The sequence below is a fragment of the Mus caroli genome, unplaced genomic scaffold (assembly GCF_978045245.1).
Source record: "Mus caroli unplaced genomic scaffold, Mus_caroli_1 scaffold_19, whole genome shotgun sequence".
In the NCBI taxonomy this organism is placed as follows: domain Eukaryota; kingdom Metazoa; phylum Chordata; class Mammalia; order Rodentia; family Muridae; genus Mus; species Mus caroli.
This window is the reverse complement of record NW_028227274.1, coordinates 8,976,626-8,997,013: the sequence shown is the minus strand read 5'-3', so window position 1 is coordinate 8,997,013 and position 20,388 is coordinate 8,976,626. Positions and strand designations below refer to the sequence as shown.

The window sequence follows — 20,388 nt, the reverse complement described above, 5'->3', positions numbered from 1 at the left end:
GCTAGCTCTCATGTACCAGCGGGGTAATGGTCATTTCCATATGACAGCTTCTTTCCCTCACCCACAGTCCTGCTCTTTCCCCTCTATGAGATGAAGTCAAGGTTCTGCAAAGCCAAGGATGGTAGTGTACCTCAGGCCATACGGCTGGCAACAGGGAAGGTTTGTGTGAAGGACTATGGGCCATGACTCCTAGGAGCAGAGAGGCCCCACAGGGAGAGCCATACCTGCTCTTGGACTCTAGTTTCCATGTGAGACAGGGCATTTCAGGCCATACAAAGGCAATAACATGACAACTACTGCAACAGCTCAGGCCCAAGGCAATAAACTTGAACTTGGCTGTGAGAGTGGAAAAGGCAGGTCAAAGGGCAGACACACTATGAGGAAACACTGGCTTCAAGGCCTGCCATCTGGGGAGCAGTGCTAATTCCCCAAAGAGTACACCAGGAAGGAAGGGCAAACTTGAAGGTGAAACCTGGGCTAGTAGGCGTGAGTCAGTTTTCCTACCTTCACAGAAGGGAACAATGACTTCAGCAAATCAGCTTTACTCATCTCCATCCCTTGAAGAAGTAATAGGCTTTGAGTTTTTGCTGGCACAATCCTCCAGCTTGGCCACCCGTGTCCTCACTCCATGGGCAGCTGAGGACACTGGCTTCAGGAGACTGAGACCCCAGCAAGAGCTCACATATAGTGTTGCTCCTTATCTGAGGCTGCTCTTTCAACTACTGTGTCACTTCTGATCAACCATGATCCAAACTATTAAAATTTGTCTCGACTCTTTCAAAATAGAGCAATTATGTTCACATAACTTTTATTATCATTATTATTGTTATTATAATAATGATAATAATAATGTTATTATTAACATTGCTGCAACTGTTCAACTTTATTATTAGCTTTTATCTCTGTGCTGAATTTATAAGCTAATATTTTCATGGGATGTGAGCATTGGAAAACCCCACCATGGTCTGTGTAGGGTTTAATATTATCTATCTCAGCTCACTACAGGGTTTAGGATGTTACCCTCTGGGTAACAGGGGACTGGTGTTTTCCATTTGTTTTATGAAACATAGGTCAACATATCCTGAAGCTTACACATACCTTTTTTGCAGTGCTGGAGACCAAACCCAGGACCTTGCACGTAATAGGCCTCTAGTCAGTCACCATCTATAGTTCCAACCCATTTAGAAGCATGTACTTTGAGGAGGCTAGGGAGATAGTTTAGTTGGTCGAGTACTTGGCATGTAAGCATGAAGACCTGAGTTAATTCCCCAAATCCATATTAAAACATAAAAACCAGGCATGGTGACCCACATTTATAATCTGGGAGCTTGGCAAGTAAAGAAGACAGAGCTGTGGCTTCAGGCCAATAGGAAGCCCTGTCTCAGAAAAAACAGTGTGGGATATGGGGTGTGGTGGTTCATTCCTTTAAGCCAACACCCAGAGGCAGAGGCAGAGGCAGAGGCAGAGGCAGAGGCAGAGGCAGAGGCAGAGGCAGAGGCAGAGGCAGAGGCAGAGGCAGAGGCAGAGGCAGAGGCAGAGGCAGAGGCCAGCCTGGTAGATATAAAGAATTCTGAGCCAAGCAGTGAAATTCTGTCTTAAATGAACAAACAAAACAAAAAATTAGGCACCAAAGAAATCTTCCTCTGGCCTATACACACACATGTACATGTGTGCCCCCACCCAAAAAAAAAAAAAACACAAACACTTTATTTTGATGCAAGTTCTTGCTTATAGCCAAAGCTGACCTTGAACTTGTGATTCATTTGCTTTACCTCCTGAGCATCAGAGATTCTCAGGGATGCCGGGTAGAAGGGCACAGAGGGCCATGCAGCCACACCCAGTGTACTGGAGCACAGCAGATGTGAGGAACACAGCAAGAGGACACTGTCCTGTACCTCCAGCTCCCTCCTTGTACCTCAGGCCTCTCTGGTCCATGGGGAAAAAAGTGTGGCACATGAAAAACTCAGCTTTCATGACTTATAAAGAGTGGTCACTCTAAGCTTCCATTGCACATTTATGAAGAAAGACCATGACTGACAAGGCTGGTGAGAGCGAGAATGGACTGGCCAGTCAGTCGGGAGAGTCTCCACTCACAGGAAAGGATGTGGACAGTGTCAGAGGAGAGCTTATTCCAGGTAAAGAGATATGTGTGTATGCATATGTGTATATATACACAGACATACATATATTTCTATGTGTGTGCACACATGTATATATACGTATGTATGTATATATATATGTTTGTGTGCATATGCGTGTGTATACATATTTGAACCACTCTGGTATCAGTTCTGTTCTTCTCTAAACCCTCAGTAATACAGTCACCAAGCAGAGTGCACAGGAAGTGAGCAGCAGGGAGCTGGGAGTTCAGGAGTCTGAGTCTGCTCCCACACCCTTGGAAGATTCACTGGGAAGAATGTTTTTCGTTGGAAAGGTCAGGGAGAATCAGGCAGAAATATGCCTGGTCCCAGATCCACAGGTAACTCTGCAGGGCTGGGACAGGGCGCTCAGGACAGAAGGGTAGCAGAGTCATTGCCTGCAGAGCCATTGTACTCAAATAGAGAAAACAAACTAGAGTGTAGGAACACATGAAGAGTTACCAGGGTCCCCTAAAGGAGTGACAAATCCTGATAGGAGGCTTGGGGGAGGTCTCCTACATCAGGATTATCTGACCCAGGATTGGCCTACACCAGCATCCCTCTCCTGGAGCACACAGTGGATGGGGAGCCATTCCAACCGGAAGGAGTGCTTTACTTTTGAGATAGGAAGGGGAGAAGGGAGGTCAAGGAAGGCCAGCAGTGCTGAGCTCCTAAAGCTGACCGGGCTCATCTTAATGGGACATAGGAACAGGGTCTAGGGTAGGACAGAATTCTTTGTGTGACTCTCTCACTTATTGATAGTCATTGTCCTAACAGGCTAAATATCAATATAATGTCCCCTGTTTGTGACAAGCCAATGCCAATATTCCTTATACACCTACAAAGCTGATTATGAGCACCCTGGGTCTAAAACACCCCAGTCTCATTCTTGCTGAGTACCACTTGGTTGCAGGAAGAATGTAGGACCCAGGACATGAGCTGTGCAGACCCCACCATGTATGGTTCAGGTATGTGATCCGGCATCAAGTCCAGGCAGGAGCTGGTTCGAGTTGGCTTCTGGGGATCAAATACAGAGGATCAAACAGGATAAGCAGATGGTTGACCACTTAGCCACTATCTCCAGGCCTAGAAGCAGCTGATGGTTTCGTTTGGGTGCTGCAGATTAAGCCCAGAACCTCAAGCAAACTGAGTACGTTCCCTACCATTGAGCTACACTGCTAGCCCGAGGCTGAGCAATTTGGATATGAAGAACCCATTTTCTTCAGAATCCAAAACTCAGGGACTTAGCCTGGATTGAGCCATGAAATTGCTCCTCGGATGTGGAAGTTTGGAATCTCGAATTATCAACCTGAGTGGGTTCTGTGGCTACAGGCCACCTGGTGTTCTGTCGATCCTCAGAAGTAGGTGTGAGAGGCAGCAAGGCAGTGAGCCCCTCCCCAGAGCTCAGTGAAGCTTAGCTTAGGGGTGACAAGTTAAACACAGCATTGTTGACAGCAGCTGGCAGATGGAGCTGTCTTGCCAAGTGAACCTGGATTCACTTCCCAGCACCCATATGTTGATTGTATGTGCATGTGGTACACACACATGCACTCAGGCACATAAAATAAGAGTAAAGGAACCTTTCTTAACAGGTACATACCTTATTGAAAATGGTGAAGACCAGTTACAAACTTTCTGTTTTGTATGTTTCCCTGCTTCTTTTTTATAGGCAGTGTTCTGGCTCAGCTGTTTATCAGGGTGTTTAAGTGCAAAAGTCCCCAAGGATGTTCAGGTAACCTGAAACATTTCTTTCTACACTTAAACCCTCCACTATCTCCACATCCCCAGACTCCTAGGAAGAGCTGACTATTGCTGTTGACAGCAATAACAGTTCATTTTCTTTTGTTTGGATTAAACAATAATTTGAGTGGAAAGTACTTCTTAGTGCAGCAATTAAGGACTAACTGGAGGGAAAGCCAAGGACTTAGGCCAGCCAGTCATTAGCTCCCAGGAAATGTTAGCTCTGCCGGGTAACAATGGCTAGAAAACTCTTATATGGTGGGAAGAAAAAAAAAGGAAAAATTGAAGCAATTCTCTTTTCTTTTTTAAACAATGAAAAGTTTAACCATGTGGTGGAGTTGCCATAGACAGGAGCTCGGGGTGGTTCACATTTGTCCTGGGTCTGCACCCAGGACATCATGATTGGACAGTTGTTAGCACCCACAGCTTCTCTTCCCAAGTACCAGTAATGAATAGCCCCAGGCTCCCACGGAAACCCCCAAGCCTTTACTTGTCACTGTAATTTCCTTGGAAAGTGCTTCTAATTACAAAGTTCTTGATGCCTGCTCCAGGTCAGGTCTCCTATACAGTGCACAAATCACATAAAGTGGGGCGTAGACTCTGGAGTAGGCCTAAGTGCCATGCAGTTGTTCTTAGCTTTGGAGTTAAGTGTTAGTGGGTGTTGAGAGCATCATTTGCATGAGCTAAAGGAACAGTACAGAACTACTTCTCTGTAACTCCTTGTAGTTCAGAATCCCTCTGGGCAAGAACAAAGAGTCCTAGCTGTTTGCTTTAAGGCTTGGTTAGGAGAGACTTAATTATTTTGTTACCTGGGACTTGCTGCTGATGGTTTAGTTCTTGGAGGTGGGAACATCATTAGTTAGGATTCTCATAGACAAAGAAAATTTCCAAGATATAAGGCAATGCTCATCTGGCAGGAAGTACCGCTAAGAGCACGTGGCCTAGCTAGCCAATAGGCAGGTCAGAGGCAGAGTTAGGAACCAGAAGTCGTCATTACTCTGAAACTGGTGGTGCTTGACAGCCGAGCTACATTTCCAGCCTGAGACAGAGCAGTTGTCTTGGTTTGGTTTTGTCAAAATTAACCTACAAGCCCTACCAGCCCAGGAACCAGGTAACTTCCTAGAATTCTGAGAATTGTAGTTCATGGGAAATAGCAATGCTCCATGGGAAAGTGTGGTGGCCTATAAGTCTGTCTTTATAAGCCCCTGTAGCATGTGGCTCCAAGCCATTCCACCTGGGAAATTTTGGTGAATGGTTCTGGCCAAAGTCCATCTCTTGGTCAGTATGTAAAATTTTGTAAATGGTTACTTTAAATTTGGCTCAAAATGATGGAGTAGGTTTTTCTGGAGAGTCACCATTTGGGTGGTAGGGGCCCAAGCCAAAGTCTCAAGTACAGTGGGCAAGCCAAGCCCTCTATCTCTGAGTTACACCCTTAATGGTCTGGATCTCAAAGACCTTTATTTTCTTCAGATCCTAAGACTTGGGGACACAGGCTGGATTGACACCTGCATCATTCAGGGAGCCTCATGGCTTATGTTCCTGGCATAAGGACTTGTGCTATGTGAAACAAACTAGGACCCAAAAGTCAAATGAAGAACGATTTCACTTATGTGAAACTCAAAACTGTAGCGGTAAAGTAGGAGGGTTACCCAGGGGTGGAGACAGGGTGTTTAATACAAGATGGAGTGCTATGGAGACACCTATATAACTATACTGAAGTCCATTGAAGAAGACAGTTTCAAATGATTGGAATGGTAAACCTTATCTATATTTTCCTCTATGATTTTGAAGTGGAAATTTCTAGTTTCTTTGGAAGCTCAGTTATGTCACATGATAGTTTGCTGAAGCAGACACATGAGAGGGCACATGGTGTTTAGAAATAATATAAATATGACTCCACAGAAAGTGGGAGGAGGCTCTGGCATTGGTTCGTGTAGCTCTGCCTCCATAGTCTTCTCTGACAACACTGTGGCATTGGTTCACCTTGCTCACCTTCACTTGTTGTGACTTCATAGAGAGTAATTTACCAAAGAACATCTCAGGATATTCTGGCAGCTTCCTTCCACTTCCGAGGACTCAGGCAATTGGCAGAACCTCTCGATTTCTTCTAGATCCATCTGCTGCTGCTGATTCGTTAGTGGTGTCTGCCGAGTGGACTGGACTGCAGCTGCTGATTCCTGCTGGTGTTTTGCTAGTGGACTGGACTGCTGACAATGAAGATTAGAATAGCCCCAAAGAACTACTTCTAAACAGGTCCATATCCCCCTATTAACCTTTCTTTTCCACTACCTCTCTCTGGTAGGTGGTGGGCTAGAAGGGAAGTTGAAGGATTAAAGAACCCTTATTAAAGTAGGTTTTGAAAAATCTAAAGCCAAAGCAATTTTTAAAAATTATGGGAGCTGGGCAATGGTGGCACATGCCTTGAATCCCAGCACTCTGGAGGCAGAGGCAGGTGGATCTCTGAGTTCAAGACCAGCCTGGTCTACAAAGTGAGTTCTGGGACAGCCAGGGCTACACAGAAATCTTATCTTGAAAAATCAAAAAGAAAAGTAAATAAAAACTAAATTATGGGAAGTAGGGTTTAGGGAGCTTATTCTGGTTCCACTTCCTAAGAAACAAGGCGGAAGTGGCAGCCAGCACAGGAAGCGGCACTTGTTCCAGGCTTCCTTCTGACTGCTGGCTTCTTGAGTGTTGAGAGTCTGAATATCATCGTAGGAATTCTCTCTTGCTTCCTATTCACCTCAGTTCTAATGCCCCGTGTCAGGCGGCAGTTTCCAAAAATGGGCAAAGCCGTATTTCTCATTACATGTGCATCAGAGAGTAATGTGACTATTCCACCAACAGAATGGGATCTGCAACGCTGGGTCTGAAATGAACCCCAAAGCCCACATGTTCAAGGCTTATTCCTCATCTCAATGCTATCGGAAGATGATAGAAAAATGTAAGAGGGGATTCTTAGTGGGTGGTTTGGGGACATCAGAGGTGTGACCTCAAAAGTGATTGTGAGAGGCTGGTCTCTGTGTTTTTCTCATCACAGGGTGAGCCATTTCACCACAAGCCACCACCATGATATGCTGTTTACCTCAGGCCCAGAGAAGTGGTCACATGCAGAAAGGACACATGAGCATATGTTTGTGTGACAGTCTTGGGAAAACAGAATCTCCTGTATCATCTGAGATCATTTAACTTCTGAGAAAACAAGCTGTATGCATACCAAAAATACCACAAGCAAGATATCAATGCAAGACAGAAGTTACAAAATCAATTTCTTCTCCCTTCACTGCTCCTTGAGCCCTCCTCTGAGCACTGTGGGCCAGTAACAAGCATATTTATTTAGCTGACAACATTTTTTTTTTTACAATACTACAGGGAGAAACTGAGTCTGTCACGTGTGTTCCTAGTCTCTCTGAGAACAGGCAGGAGGGAGTACACCCTCCCTCACTGCACTGGTAATGCTTGCTTCAGAGGGTCCTTTCCACACACCCTGGCTGACCCAGTGAGCAGGTGCCTAAACTTCTTACCTGGTGTCTTTTAATCCTACCTTTCTTTCATCTTCAAGAATACGGAGCTGTTACCTTAGGTATCCACAGTTTTCATGTCAGTGATAGCAAAGCCGGGCTGCTTTTGTAAGTGAAGGCCTGTGAGATGATTTAGACTATAACAGTGCTTGTTATGTCAGTCTGATGACCTGAGTTACATGTTCAGGTCCCACAGTGGAAGGCAGGGAATGAACTGCCTCCTAAAATGTGTTCTCTAGCCCCCATGTGATAGCTACACTCACACACACATCACATACACACAAATGATGATGGTTTGATGGTGTGGTGATGACAGGTCTGGAGAGATGGCAGTGGTTAGGAAACTGTTCTTCCAGAGGGCCTGGGTTCTGTTCACAGCACTTATGTCAGCGAGCTCATAACTGTGGCTCCAAGGAATTTGACACCTCTTCCCTCCATGAGCACTTACATGCATATATGTACATACCCATTCACAGACACATATGTGTGTGTGTATATATATATATATATATATATATATATATATATATATAAAACATTAAAAATAAATCTTTAACATATTTTAGAAGGTATATTGAACTCTGAGCTTCTCAGTGGACAAACGTTTGATTCATCATGCCCCCTTTCCTCCTGGCCTGGTTTCCGTCTTGTGGCGATGACTCCATATGTGCTAGTGAGCTTCACTGAGAAGCAGGTGTGTGCCAGTGTTTCCCTCAGGCACAGTGACTAATCCTGAGAGGTGCTCAGCTAGAACCTGCTTCCAATGCATGGGTGACCACGAACTAAATACATAATACTCCAGGCAAGCATGAGTGCCGTCCTCTCTGCAGCTCCTTAGCCTCCCAGAACTACAAGAGGAGCTTTACACAGACCTCCGAGATGCATTGCTGTCAGGATGTGAAGACAACATTAGAAAACCAAAGATGGTTTTCACTCTGTTTTTATAATAATAAAATGCTGTGTACACCAAAAAGCATATGTGTGGTAGCATGCACCCAAAATCCCAGCTCTTATTAGGCTGAGGCAGGAGGATTATAAATTCGAGGCCAGCCTGGGTGACAGCAGACCTTGTTTCCAATAACAATGATAACAAACACACCTAAATGGAAACAAACAGCAAATCAGGAAGAATTTGCTAGCATCCTCAACTTGGTTTATATTCAGAGAGCACCTGTAGATGAATGAGAGACAGACAAATGCTCTGGAAAATACGGAGAGCAGAAAGCAAAAAGAAAAATGCTAGTGGCCAATAAAATTAAGAAAAAACCCCGACGCTCATAAGTGATCATATATATTCATACTAAAACTGCCACAAAATGGCCTAGTGTGAGGTGTGGCATGGCTCCCAGCATTTTCCTTTTATCAAACTGGCAGTGCCCTTTAGGATAATGTGCCAGGAGGGCAAGCCTGGGGAAACCAGCCTGTCAGGAGCCTTTACAGTGGGCATGCTTTGGGACCTGGCACTCCAGCATTTCCAGACATGAGCCAAAGAATTTATTGCTGGTACCTGCCAAGATCTGTACACAAAGACTCCTCATGAGGCACTGCTTTAATAGCAAAAGATGTGAATTAGTGTGTAGCCAGGTGGACTTGGCTAAGTCCCAGCAGAACTCTGTAGAGCAACGATACATAGCCATGCCAGAGGCTTCTATCAGAGAATATCAAATGAAGTGGGAACATTTCATCTTGCTAATCAACAAACCAGTCTAACAAGTACTTTTATTTTCACTATCTACATACTTATCCCACAAACATGAATGCACATAGGAGAAGCTGTAGTGAGTTGGGAAGCAGCATGGGGTGGCGGATCCCAGAGGAGTCCGAAGTGAATATTATTAAAATACGTTGAATGGCCTTCACAAACAAAAGCTATTAAGAAAAGAAGGTGGAGACAGGTGATGGTGACTCACGCCTTTATTAGCAGCACTTGGGAGGCAGAGGCAGGTGGGTCTCTGAGTTTGAGGCCAGCCTGGTCTATAGAACAAGTTTCAGGACAGCCACGGCTACATAGGAAAACCCTGTCTTGAAAAACCAAAAAGTAGCCGGGCGTGGTGGCGCATGCCTTTAATCCCAGCACTCGGGAGGCAGAGGCAGGCGGATTTCTGAGTTCGAGGCCAGCCTGGTCTACAAAGTGAGTTCCAGGACAGCCAGGGCTATACAGAGAAACCCTGTCTCGAAAAACCAAAAAAAAAAAAAAAAAAAAAAAAAAAAAAAAAAAAAGAGAGAGAGAGAGAAAAAGAAAAACCAAAAAGAAAAGACGAAAAAAAAAAAAGAAAAAGAAAGGAAGAAAGAGAGAAAAGGAAAAAAAAAAAGAAAAGACCCTAGAATGTTTTATTTTTCCCACTAACTTTTATGTAACTTCTTTTCTGCATTTTTAAATGTTCAACACAAAGATACACCTTCCTATTCAGGGAGAAAAAAAAAAAACCCGACAAACTTCCAGGATCCCTTTTTAGGGTGTGGGAAATACCTTTTAAGTCGAGGCGAATGTCGGCGAGGCTGTCACATCTGTATAGCCCTGGCTGTCCTGGAACTCACTCTGTAGCCCAGGCTGGCCTCGAACTCAGAAATCCGCCTTCCTCTGCCTCCCGAGTGCTGGGATTAAAGGCGTGCGCCACCACGCCCGGCTTGTAGTTCCCCTAGGAACACATTTTAGCAGCCCACTCTCTCATGAGAACAGAGCAGCTGGGGGGGCGTTGTGGTGACTGTGCTGGCAGTTTGTCCCTGCTGTAAATGTTTAAGAACGTGGGACTAAGTGTTCCGCCAATGGATGAAAACATCTGCCAGGGAAGGGCTCTCCTCCAGATGCCACTCCAAGCCCATTGGAGCATCTCTGTGCCTGCGCAGGAGCTCCTGTGGATTTTTGCCAGTGACTGACACCCTGCAGGGGAGGCTGCTGGGTGGGTGTGTGTGGTGGTGAAAGGAAACAAAGTTAGCACACCTCAGCTTTACTTAGCTCTCGGTTTGTAAGAGAACACAGAAAAGCCATGCACCAAGGTCTGATGGGAATAGTCTCCAGAAAGTAAATAAAATAAAATAAAATAAAATAAAGTCATCATTTGACCTTCATTTGATTTCTTCTATGTCTAAATAAAATTCCTACATAAAACGCCACTGCATTTTGAGGTTCACTAAAACAAGTAGATATCACACACAAAGGAAAAAGTTTTAAAAACAAGTGTTCAAGCCAGGTGATTTCAGCACATACCTATAAGCCCAGCACTCTGGAGGCAGAGCCAGGGGAATCGCTGAGTTTGAGGCCAGCCTGGTCTCCAGGGGGAGTTCCAGGACAGTCAGGGCTACACAGAGAAATCCTGTCTCAAAAAACAAAAACAAAAACAAAAACAAAAAAACAACAGCAACAAAACAAAACAAATGTGTTCAGATACTTGCCTCAGACGTTAAAACTGGTCAGCCACATTGCTAAAAGTCTGCCTACCCACACACAACGAAAGACACCTCCTTAACTCCACGGTGTGTTGTTTTCCTGTTTCACTCTTTGCTGGAGTCACTGGTCAGGACGTGCTCTTAGCTGCACAGCCACTTTACTGACAGTATGAGATTCTCTTTGATCTGGGAGCTTTGAAGGATACAGACGAACTCTAGATAGATGCTCCCAGAGAGTCTATGTGTGCTCACCTCAGAGGTTCCAAAACTGTCACCCATATGAGGAGCACTTCATAGGGCCCAGGAGTCAAAGTCTAAGGAAGTTGTAATTCTCTCAACCTTCTTCAGGCTTGAAGTCTTAAAGCAGTGTAGAAAACAGTATAGTCAATGACATGGGGTTGCCCCCTACCTGGGCAACAGGCACATTCTTGAGCTATCAGGGTCTTAGTGGCTACCGTGGCTGGGCATGAGAATGGAGTAATCCAACTAGAGAAATGTAAAAGCCTTCTGAGTATTTCCATTCTTACATCATGTTTGCACAAATAAAGGAAAATGGTTTCAAACAACCATTGGATAAAAAATTATTTTCTTATTTAACCAAATTACCCTTAAAAATGCTAAAGGGAGATGCAATAACCCATAAGGTCCCCTACTCTCTCTGTGTAGTCTCCGCATCCTATCATGCCCCAGTGCTCTCATTCTCTCGTCCTGTCTCCTTCTCTCCTCCCTCCTCTCTTTCTCCTCTCTCTTTCTCCCCTCCCCCCTCTCCTCTGCATCCCATCATGCCCCAGCTCCCTCTCTCTGTAATCTCTGCATCCCATCATGTTCCAGTCATCTCTGATATCTTCTCACTCTCCATTTGCCCTCAGCACAGCCTCTTTATGCTCTTGTCTTTTTCCTTCCTCTCTTTCTTTTCTTATATGGTTTCTTTCTTCCTGTACATCTCTGGTCTTTCCTCTCCACATCCCATCAAGCCAACCCTGGCCCTTCCCATGTCTTAACCTTCCACCAAGTCTACACATAAAGGGTGAAGAATTTACCAAAACAACTAGAGTTCTTCTTAGATGTGATAACTCACAGAGTCAACTCTTCCCTGTAAAATGAAATCCCATACTTAGGATAACCATCTTGCCGGAGGCTGCGTGGCCTACAAGCACCACAACTAGACCCCATACTTCTTGCTCCCCATGCTTGGGCTATTTCTGGATGATAAGGAGCAGCCCTTGGTGAGGCTCTGGGTGGATGAGGAGCAGAATGGTGATGTGTTTAGCAGTCACCATATGCTTTCAGACTCTGGGCTGCATCTGCTTTCATGGTCAGGACAGGAAATAGCCCTTCTCCCAGGAAACAATACATCCAGTGACATGTGTAATGGATACCTCTTCTGTGTCACTGGCCCAGCTCTGAGCGTCAGGTTCATAGTGGCGTGGGTAGTAGCTAGGGATGAGGATGGAGGAGACCAATCAGGCACTGCTTTCCCATGCACAGCACATTGGCGTATGTGAGGCTTTTGGGTCCTGGTCACATGTTCCATTACGCCTGACTGCTCTGAGAGAGAGACCTGAGTGGGAGAGCCGAGATTGTGATACCCACTTGGGAGTGTTTCCTAGTTCTGCTGAAGTTCAAGGCCCACATCTGTTCCAGAGTCATTCGCTCCTGAATCTTCACAAATCTCAGACCAGCCCACCCCTGAGCACACACTTAGGAGCCTGTGAGAGCCAACTGCTCTGGTAGTTGGAAATATTCCAAAAGCTCGGAGAAAAGGGTATCTCAAAATATATATGTAAATATGTGGCCATACTCCCTAGAAGTCACTGTTGTGTAAAAATTCAACCATGACCACTATGACCTGAGTCTGTGAGACGTTTTGGTGGATGTCAGGGGGAAGAACAGGATGGGACAACATTTTCTCTGCATGAACTATTGTGGGAGGCAAGGCACGCTCTGTCCCCTGACATCTTTAGATAGGTCTGCCTGGTTTTGTTGGTCTTTCAAGAGTCACAATTTCATTTTCCATGCTTTGCTTTTCCAGCCTCTGGCAGCTGGTGCTTGAGTGAGCAGCTGCAGGAGGAGAAAGCTGAGCAAGCCCTCCAAAGCACACTGCTACCTAAAGCAAAAGCCACTCACCAGCCTGGAGATGCAGCAAGTAGAAGAATGCTTGCCCAGTGTGAGCAAAGGCCTGGGCTTGGTCTCCAGTTGCCATGGCCACAAAGGATGCCATCCGCCAGTGAGCTTCTCAGATGGGGTTAGAAGTTCTGGAGCAAAGTGGAGGGAGAGTTGGGTCCCCTTGTATTCTGAATCAATAAAAATAGAGGGCTTGAGATAGAGAAGTTACTCAATAGTTAACATGTTTGCCCAGTTCGTATGAAAATTAGAGTTGAGTCACCATAGGGTACCCAAATGCCTGGGGGGCAGTGGTGGCTTGCCTCTTATTCAAGACTCAAGGCAAATATCAGAAGATCCCCAGAGCCAACAGGCTAGCCAGACTGCTGTATTGGCAAGCTCGTGCTTTGCCCCATTCAGTTAGATGTAGGAATGATTGAATTCCTGAAGTTCCTGGACCACCCTCCATGTGTACTCACACATGTATGGGAGCACACCTGCGTGTGCCCAGAACATACATTCCTGTACACATGCATATCTCGCATATCTCTCTCTCTCTCTCTCTCACACACACACACACACACACACACATACAGAGAGAGAGAGAGAGAGAGAGAGAGAGAGGGAGGGAGGGAGAGAGAGAGGGAGAGAGGGAGAGACACAGAGAGAGAGACAGAGAGAGAGAGAGACAGAGAGAGAGAGACAGAGAGAGAGAGAGACAGAGAGAGAGAGACAGAGAGAGACAGAGAGAGAGACAGAGAGAGACAGAGAGACAGAGACAGAGAGACAGAGACAGAGAGAGAGAGAATGAATGGAGGAATAGAGAAGTAAGCAAACAGCAAACCTTGTTACAAATGTCCTATTTTGAGGACTGAGGAATTCTGAAGCTGAGAAAATTAGCCAGCTTACAAGAATGAAAATGGAGGCGGGACATGGAGCAGGCTTCAGGCCAGCTTCTCTCTCATCTCTCTTGGTAAACAGATTAAGGAAAATAGTTTTAAATAGACAATTTGATAACAGTGACTTGTTTGCTTGAATTTTATTGAATGAGAACTGATACATTGTGGCACAGGGGCAGCCTTGGAGTTTGCTGCCAACTCTCTGAACAGTGAGAAAGGCCTGCTATTCTGGGACCCAGACATGACCTGCTGGCAGGGTTGGTGTGGCTAGACAAACAGCCAGACTCTAGACAACACACTTAGGGAGTATTTGTCCTAGCCTGTCCCAGGGACCTGTTCCCAGATTGTAGGCTTGTTTTTACAGCCACTGTAGGAATCACTTCCAGCAGGGAATGATGCTAGGAGTCAAATCTATGCACAGACATCGTCAAAGTTATCCACATTTGTTTGGTGCCAGGGATTCAATTCAGAGCCTTAGACGTGCTAAGCAAGGCTCTGACCCTAAGCTACAACCCTGGCCCCTGCTTCTTTGGTACATAGTCTCACCATGTTGCTGAGGCTGGCCTAGAACCCACAACCCTCCTGCCTCTTACCTCCTCAGTATTGAGGTTGGTGCTATGCCACCGTGCTCTAATAGTCACATTTTGTTTTGGTTTGGTTTTGGTTTTTTTTTGTTTTTTGTTTTTTGTTTTTGTTTTTGTTTTTTTGTTTTTTGTTTTTTGTTTTTTTTTTTTTTTTTTTTTTTTTTTTTTTTTTGAGACAGGGTTTCTCTGTATAGCCCTGGCTGTCCTGGAGCTCACTTTGTAGACCAGGCTGGCCTCAAACTCAGAAATCCGCCTGCCTCTGCCTCCCGAGTGCTGGGATTAAAGGCATGCGCCACCATGCCCAGCAATAGTCACGTTTTTATGCTCTAAAACTTAACAGTATATTTATAATTTACACTCTTTTTAAAATATGTATACCATGCAGAGCTGGCAATACATCCCCTAAATGTAGCTGAAGAATTTTAAGAAACTAAAAAAAGAAATTTAGAAAGAAGCACATTGCTTTAAATAGGGCTCCATGCACTTGATGTTAAAATAAATCTAAACTTCATAAGTCATGTTCAGTCATCTTTGATCTGCATTTAGCATAATAATTAGTCAACAGACATGTGAGTGGCATTTGCAGAACTGGGGTCCAACCAGGGCTCCGAGGGAGAAAAGAAGCATCATTTTAATACAGTGTGTGCAAAACCTCTTCATCAACTTACGCTGCTATCAGCATCTCAGGGTCCTTTAAAATATAGACCATAATAAGACCTTAGACTTAAGAGCTGAGTACAGTCTCACTAAAACCTCGACAGTCAGCACACAGACATTCCGGGTGCAAACTGAGGTCTTCCTCCACTGTCTCCATAGAACTGTTCCAGTGTCCCTCTCAATGCTTTATACAGAATAAACAAAATTTAAATGTATCTCTAGGTGCTTTTCCCAGGGAAAGGCTGCCATTGTTATCAAGTGTTTGTATGTTGTGAAAATTTTAAAGCCTTTCAAGAGCTTGTGTTTATGAGAAATGTATGCCAATGAGCACAGAATCTCTCACACATACACCCATACATACATACACACATACATACACACACATACACATACATACACACACCCATTTATTGATATTATTGGTAGAAGTAGTAGACTAATGCTTTTAAATTTTTAATTTTTTATTGTGCATGCACACGATGTGTGTTTGTGGATGTGTGTCACAAGCGTGTGTCTGGAGGTCAGAGGACAACTTGTGGCATTGGTTCTCTCCTTTCACCTCTTTGTGGGCTCCAGAATTGAACTCAGATCACCAGACTTGAGTGGCTAGCATCTCTACTCACTGAGCCACCCTGTTGCTCTTGGATTAATGCTTTTAAAGTTGATTTGGTATATTATTGCTAAGAATTCACCCACCAATATTTTGGTAAACATTTATTCAAAATTATTCTATCATTCATAATACATTGAGAGAATTTTTTTAAATAATTTTTAGTACATTTAGAAAAAAATGATTTTAAAAGAACTTGTCAAAGCGTAGGGGAAAAGGACAAAAGTCACTGGCATGTAGACCGCCTGTCCTCCTTCCCTCGCTTATCCTCCTTCCCTCTCTCTTATCCTTGGATCTCAGCAGCTTGAGATTTTATCTTGGGTTGTTTTAGGCCAAGGCATCAGTGGCTTGTAGCCAAAAAGCTGGGTGGGGAGCGTGATACCTTAAGGACCTGGACAGCAGAGTCAGAAGCAGGTGACCTGTCAAAGTCCAGAATCCAGAAGTTTGGGAGGGAGGGGACAAGGAGGCACGCACCTGTCCTGTAGGGCCTATGACTCAAGATGTGGCCGACCAGCAGCCATTTCACCCCAGCCTTCCTCCCCAAGTTCCATGTGGACTTTGTACAGTGCACCTCTCTCTACAGTTTTCAGTGCCCACACCTCACAAAACACCCCCTCCAGTTCCAAGCCACAGCTATATGCCTCCTAGCTTTGACTTTTGCCATTTGTCACCTGTGAAACTGGTTTAGGGTTTAATTGCCTGTTACCTTTGGACACCTTTGGAGTTGTTTCAATGTGTCTTTGTTTCCCCCTAACAGACCAAAAGTTTCTTAAGCTCAGGACAGATCAGTAACGTGAAGCCAGACAGGATTGTACTTCCAAAGGTCACACTTGCTCACGGATGGTAGAGCCAGTGCTCTGTGGTTTATTGCACCATATACCAATTAGATATATACATGTAAATATGTTTACTCAGGCTGGGAGGGAGAGGTGGCAGAGGCCATCACCATTCTGTACTTGCTTTCCCCAAATCTCTCAAGTATGGAATTGAAAATTATTAAATATGAACACCCTTGGAAATTTTGAAGTCAAATTTTAAAAATGAAAAGGAAATATTTTAGGTAGTGCCTCCAAAATCAATGTTTACATTTGGGGAAGAGACTGAGGGAGGCTTTAGGCTGAACTCAATCTCATTGTCTTGGTGTAAAACCACACTGCCAACATGCAAGTGAGGTTTTAAACGTCCTAGAATGGAGGCAATTTTGCTCCCCAAGTCTGAGATGGATGCTGAGTCTTTCAGAGCTAATTAGCATGTCCTTCCTGGGGATCTGAGCTGAAGTTCATCGGTGACTTCAGATTATACACACTCCTACTTTTGTTTCTCTTCTAACCGTGTTAGTGCAATCTTTTCTAGATTAGGAGAAGAGCTCCCTCTTTCTCAGACCTGCAAATATCTTCTCCCAGACATATTAGTCTTGACAAGCCTCGGGCAGGGATTTCAGAGTCGCGGCAGTTTTTGCCTTTGTGGATGTTTTCCTTACAGTTCTGGTTGGGTCTGCGGTGTTGTTCTTTCCTGTGCCATGCCCGCTTTCACGAGCAGGGCGGTGGAACAGCTCATCTAGGGCGTGTTGGTTTTCTCACATCAGCGCTTTCTGTTGGGACATTCCTGACAGGTGAAGAATTCTGTGTCCTTGGTCAAAAGGACTTTCTATATTCCTGACACTTAGAACCAGTATTGCTGCCAATAAATATAAACAAAAATGTCCCCACAAGCTTCCAAACGCCACCGTTTTGTGCCATGTCCAGTTAGGTCAGCTGTTTTAGATGCTGCCTTCCCCCTGTATCCCCAAACACACTTTCTCCCACAAGGAAGGTAATTAGTATATTTGCTGATAGTTTCCTTTTTAAAAGCTTGCCACATTTCTGTGCCATTCATTCAGAGTTTAGCTTGCTTTAGGATGAACCATAGGTTTGTTTTGTCTTGGTTTCCTTGTTATGAGAAATGCTAACCACCTAAACAAGTAGAGTAGGATTAACAAACCCCATGGATCCTTTCATTTTATTTAAACAATTGTCAACTTACAGATGACGCTGTTCTTTCTACGCTCAAATCTAGCTACCTCCTACCAGCTTTGTGCCACTAGAGAACTGTGAAGCATATCACAGATCACATTTACTGCATTCACCTTTAGGTTTAAGGAATAAATGTGTGTGTGAGATGTACATCCACTTGTATATGTATATGCTCATGCACAAGCCACCAGTGCTAAAGTCACACATGAGGTGGGTCACCTTTCTGTATCAGCCAGTATTCCTCTTGGCTGGCCAGACTTCATTTGATACAGTTTCATAACCAGTGATTCTGTTTCCTCTGTCTTCTGGGATAAAACTGTGTGGACAAGTCAAGAATTGATAAGAAGCTGGTTTTTTTGTTTTTTGTTTTTTATTTTTTTTTTTGTAGGAGGATCCTTTCAATGGAGCTCTTTGGACTTTGTGTATGTTTTATTACTAGTCTGGTTTATCTGTAGATCAGTGATCTGCATAGTATAGCTGGTATCCGTATTGTCAGTCTGAGGTGGGATGAAATTCAGTTTAACAGCAAACAAATATTCTGTATCAGACTCTCTAGGTCAGTGGCTCTCAACCTTCCTAATGTTTCTACTCTTTAAAACAGTTCCTAAGGCGGGCGTGGTGGCGCACGCCTTTAATCCCAGCACTCGGGAGGCAGAGGCAGAGGCAGGAGGATTTCTTAGTTCGAGGCCAGCCTGGTCTACAAAGTGAGTTCCAGGACAGCCAGGGCTATATAGAGAAACCCTGTCTCGAAAAACCAAATAAATAAATAAATAAATAAATAGATAAATAAAAATAAAAAATAAAAAAAATAAAACAGTTCCTCATATTGTGATGACCTCCAACCATAAAATTGTTTTGTTGCTACATCATAACTCTGATTTTGTTTCTGTTATAAATTGTAATGTAAATAACTGAACTTGATCCCAAAGGGGTAGCAACCCACAGGTTGAGAACTGCTGCTGTAGCTAGTCCCTGCAAATTCCCTGCCAGGGTGGGAATGCTGACTCAGGACATTACCAACCCTCCTGTCTGACTCCTTGGTGGGTTGTCGATTTGGAAAAGGCAGATTCAGCTGCTGAGGCACTGATGAGAGTGGCTGTAACCACCTTGGTATTTAGTAAATTGCTGCTTTTCAGGTTTGTCTACAGAAACACTAGAAAATGAGGTGCGGTGTGTTGAGCCAGTTAAAGGTGGATGCTAAAAAGCCACAGAAGACAGGAAGGCTGGTTCTGCCCTGATTGTTCTTAAACACACTTGACAATTGAGTGACAGGCTTTTCTTATTCCTCCCCCATCTTGGGATGCCTTGCTGGCCTTTGGCTGATTAAACTTGATTAACTTTGGGGCAACTCTTTAAAAACGAATGGATATAACATATGAATGCTAAACTTGGACAAGGGTTCAGTTCAGACCAGACTGTTCAGTTTATGCAGGGATGCATGGCCCTCATCTGGAATGTAACTTTTTGTCCCCTGGTGATGGTGATGGAATCCAGAGTCTTGGAATACCAGGGCAGCAGTGAGTGCAGCCTCTGAGCCAGTTCTTGGAGTGAGTCATCACCTCCTTTATCTCCTCCCAAACCGTTCTCTTCTCCCTCACTTCTTCCTTGGAGTAGAGGTATAGAAAGAATACAGATCCGTGTTAAGAACCTAGCTAATTCTTGTACACCCGAGATACACAGGGCTCTCCAGTGGCAAGGCAGAGATGTTATGGACAAATAAATAGATAAAGAAAATGTGAATCACTTGCATTATGAGTTTTATTCAAAAGTAAAGGAGAATAAAATTGGTATTTGCAAGGAAGTGCATCAAACTGGTGATGATCATGTTAAGTAAACTAAGCCAAACTATTATGTTTTATTCTGTATATGAAATCTAGGCATCAAACTTATATATACATACACAAATTATATACACATACATACTTAAATTTATAGATACATATACAAATTATAGGTATAATTGTATTATGCACATGTAAGATGCATAATTATAAGAGGTTGTGAGAGGGAGACAAGAGAGGGCAATAGGATGTTTGTGACCTGAAAGAAGGGCCTGGTGGGAGGGGCCTACTGATGTTGGCCTTGACTTATGGTCCCTACATAATCAATACCAACCGGGAGCCAAGAGAGGGAGGGGGGAGGGGGAGCAAGAGAGGAGGGGGAGGGGGAGCAAGAGGGGGGGGAGGGGGAGCAGGAGAGCAGGGGGAGAGGGAGCGCCTTCTTCTGGTTTCCCTAGGTATCTACACACATATGCATGCACACACACAAAAACAAAATAAATAAGTCTTTTTAAAATAAGTGAATTTGAAAACATAAAGTGACTAGGAAAGATTGGGAGGACCAGGTTGTGTGTGGAAAGGAAGAGAGAGGACGGGGAGGGAAGGAGGGAGGGAGGAAAAGAGAACACTAGAAGCAGAGAAGGACAAACGTTAATTTCTTTCTGGGTTATGTTCCTTTAAAAAACAAAACCAAAGGCTGGCTTATTGAGGCAGAGGCTAATGTGATCTAATGAAAGGAAAATGGTTTGCTAAATTATAGTACTGCTGTACAATGGAGTATTTTAAGCCAATCAAAATGAGTATTCTTTTTCAAACTAAGAAACTTTTTAATATGAGGAAATCCTCAAAATAAATGAGAAAGAGTCTGGTGGCCTCTTCTTGTACAGACATGGCTCAGCAGACACAGTGAAAGTTCCTGATCTGTCAGACTCTGCAGGAAAGAAGCAAACACAGTTCTACAA

The 20,388-nt window shown here is 44.2% G+C and overlaps 1 long non-coding RNA gene across 1 annotated transcript; it reads left to right on the top strand.

Annotated features, from left to right (window-relative positions):
- The first annotated feature begins 2,346 nt into the window (after window positions 1–2,346).
- LOC147000217 (uncharacterized) lies at window positions 2,347–7,880 on the top strand. Its single transcript, XR_015046026.1, has 4 exons — window positions 2,347–3,870; window positions 5,990–6,131; window positions 6,723–6,819; window positions 6,916–7,880. It is a non-coding gene; the product is annotated as an uncharacterized LOC147000217 (long non-coding RNA).
- The last annotated feature ends 12,508 nt before the right edge of the window (window positions 7,881–20,388 follow it).